Source organism: Arachis hypogaea, chromosome 15 (assembly GCF_003086295.3).
Source record: "Arachis hypogaea cultivar Tifrunner chromosome 15, arahy.Tifrunner.gnm2.J5K5, whole genome shotgun sequence".
NCBI classification, from domain to species: domain Eukaryota; kingdom Viridiplantae; phylum Streptophyta; class Magnoliopsida; order Fabales; family Fabaceae; genus Arachis; species Arachis hypogaea.
In genome coordinates, this window is record NC_092050.1 from 98,051,762 (window position 1) to 98,055,353 (window position 3,592).

A 3,592-nucleotide genomic window follows, 5' to 3' on the forward strand; every position below is an offset into this window, starting at 1 on the left:
ATTAATCTTTGAGGAACAGCAGAGCTCCACACCTTAATCTATGGAGTGTAGAAACTCTACCGTTGAAAATACATAAGTGAAAGGTCCAGGCATGGCCGAGATGGCCAGCCCCCTAAAACGTGATCAAAGGATCATAAGGTAATCCAAAGATGCCTAATACAATAGTAAAAGGTCCTATTTATAATAAACTAGCTACTAGGGTTTACATGAGTAAGTAATTGATGCATAAATCCACTTCCGGGGCCCACTTGGTGTGTGTTTGGGCTGAGCCTGAGTGTTGCACGTGCAGAGATAATTTGTGGAGTTGAACGCCAGTTTCTGTGCCAGTTTGGGCGTTCAACTCTGGTTTTGGATCCTTTTCTGGCGCTGGACGCCAGATTTGGGCAGAAGGCTGGCGTTGAACGCCAGTTTACGTCATCAATTCTTAGCCAAAGTATAGACTATTATATATTGCTGGAAAGCCCTGGATGTCTACTTTCCAACGCAATTGGAAGCGCGCCATTTCCAGTTCTGTAGCTCCAGAAAATCCACTTTGAGTGCAGGGAGGTCAGAATCCAACAGCATCAGCAGTCCTTTTTCAACCTCTGAATCTGATTTTTGCTCAAGTCCCTCAATTTCAGCCAGAAAATACCTGAAATCACAGAAAAACACACAAACTCATAGTAAAGTCCAGAAATGTGAATTTAACATAAAAACCAATGAAAACATCCCTAAAAGTAACTAGATCCTACTAAAAACATACTAAAAACAATGTCAAAAAGCATATAAATTTGGATGATTTCCACCATTATTAAAGCCTTGTTGAGGCTTTTGATCCTTCCATGAGAAATTTGGATGATTTCTCCATGATGAGTTATAGGTGTTTCCATAAGGTTCACCTAAGTAATTCACCTCTGCTATTGCAGGGTTCTCAGGATCATAGGCTTCTTCTTCAGAAGATGCCTCTTGAGTACTGTTGGATGCAGCTTGCATTCCATTCAGACTCTGAGAGATCATATTGACTTGCTGAGTCAATATTTTATTCTGAGCCAATATGGCATTCAGAGTATCAACCTCAAGAACTCCCTTCTTCATAGGCGTCCCATTACTCACAGGATTCCTTTCAGAAGTGTACATGAACTGGTTATTAGCAACCATGTCAATGAGTTCTTGAGCTTCTGCAGGCATTTTCTTTAGGTGAATGGATCCACCTGCAGAAGTGTCCAGTGACATCTTTGATAGCTCAGATAAACCATCATAGAATATATCCAGGATGGTCCATTCTGAAAGCATGTCAGAAGGACACTTTTTGGTCAACTGTTTGTATCTTTCCCAAGCTTCATAGAGAGATTCACCTTCTTTCTGTCTGAAGGATTGAACATCAACTCTAAGCTTGCTCAGCTTTTGAGGAGGAAAGTACTTGGCTAAGAATGCCGTGACCAGCTTATCCCAAGAGTTCAGGCTGTCTTTAGGTTGAGAATCCAACCATAATCTAGCTCTGTCTCTTACAGCAAAAGGGAAAAGCATGAGCCTGTAGACTTCAGGATCTATTCCATTAGTCTTAACAGTATCACATATCTGCAAGAATTCAGTTAAGAACTGAAAAGGATCTTCAGATGGAAGTCCATGAAACTTGCAGTTCTGCTGCATCAGAGAAACTAATTGAGGTTTCAGCTCAAAGTTGTTTGCTCCAATGGCAGGAATGGAGATGCTTCTTCCATGTAAATTGGAATTAGGTGCAGTGAAGTCACCAAGCATTCTCCTTGCATTATTATTATTTTCGGCTGCCATCTCCTCTGCCTGTTCGAAAATTTCTGAAAGGTTATCTCTGGATTGTTGTATTTTAGCTTCTCTTAATTTTCTCTTCAGAGTTCTTTCAGGTTCTGGATCTGCTTCCACAAGAATGTTCTTATCCTTGCTCCTGCTCATATGACAAGGAAGAATGGCCAGAAAAATGATAATAATAATAGAGATCCTTTATACCACAGTATAGGGATCCCTTTGTGAGTGGAAGAAGAGGGGGAGATAAAGAATGTAATATAATGGAAGAAACACAACTGTGAGGATTGGAATGTGAGATGAGATGTTAGGATATGAATGAATAAATAGAATGAGATGGGGGAGGAATAAATTTCGAAAATTATTTTGAAAAAGAGTTAGTGATTTTTGAAAATGGTTTTTGAAAAATTGTTAGTAATTTTCGAAAATTAAGTTTTTAAAAATTAAAATAATTAATAAATTAAAAAGAAATTTTGAAAAAGGGGAGAGATATTTTCGAAAATTAGAGAGAGAGAGAGTTAGTTAGGTAGTTTTGAAAAAGTTAAGAAACAAACAAAAAGTTAGTTAGTTAGTTGAAACAACTTTTGAAAAGATAGGAAGTTAGGAAGTTAGAGAAGATATTTTGAAATCAAATTTTGAAAAAGATAAGATAAGAAGATATTTTTGAAAAGATATGATTGAAATTAGTTTTGAAAAAGATTTGATTTTTAAAATCACAATTAATGACTTGATTCACAAGAAATCATAAGATATGATTCTAGAACTTAAAGTTTGAATCTTTCTTAACAAGCAAGTAACAAACTTCAAATTTTTGAATCAAAACATTAATTGATTAGTTATTTTCGAAAATTTTATATAAAAATAAGAAAAAGATTTTTGAAAAATATTTTTTTGAAATTTTTTCGAAAATAACTAATAATTTTGAAAAAGATTTTGAAAAAGATAAGATTTTCAAATTGAAAATTTGATTTGACTCATGAGAAACAATTTGATTTTTAAAATTTTTTGAAAAAGTCAACTCAAACTTTCGAATTTGATGAGAGAAAAAGGGAAAGATATTTTTTTTATTTTTTGAATTTTTATGAAAACATGAAAAATATGCAATGCATGAGATTTTTAGATCAAAACATGTGATACATGCAAGAATGCTATGAATGTCAAGATGAACACCAAGAACACTTTGAATGTCATGATGAACATCAAGAACATATTTTTGAAAAATTTTTAATGCAAAGAAAACATGCAAGACACCAAACTTAGAATTCTTTAATGCTTACGCACTAAGAATTCAAGAATGCATATGATAAACATGAAAAGACACAAAACAAAAAATCATCAAGATCAAACAAGAAGACTTACCAAGAACAACTTGAAGATCATGAAGAACACCATGAATGCATGAAATTTTCGAAAAATGCAAGATGCATATGCTATTGACACCAAACTTATAACAAGACTCAAGTCTCAAACAGGAAACAGAAAATATTTTTGATTTTTATGATTTTCTAATTTTTTTGGATTTTTATTTTATATTTTTCGAAAAGTTATTTAGAAAAAGGAAAAATAAGGATTCCAAAATTTGTAATATGAATTCCAGGAATCTTACCATGTTAGTCTTAAAGCTCCAATCAAAGGGTCTGGCATGGCTTAACAGCCAGCCAAGCTTTAACATATAATTACATGGGCTGGAGTGATTAGTTGAATACCAATCCCAAAGTAGTTTGGGTATGGCTTTACAGCCAGATATGATTCAACATATTTCATGAAACACTAGAATTCATTCTTAAAAATTTTGAAGCCATAGAATAATTTATTTTTGAAAACATTATTTTTA

The 3,592-nt window shown here is 33.9% G+C and overlaps 1 non-coding gene across 1 annotated transcript; it reads left to right on the forward strand.

The window, feature by feature from the left end:
* Nucleotides 1–1,266: 1,266 nt before the first annotated feature.
* Nucleotides 1,267–1,374, forward strand: LOC112753262 (small nucleolar RNA R71). The gene has a single exon (XR_003177655.1). It is a non-coding gene; the product is annotated as a small nucleolar RNA R71 (small nucleolar RNA).
* The last annotated feature ends 2,218 nt before the right edge of the window (nt 1,375–3,592 follow it).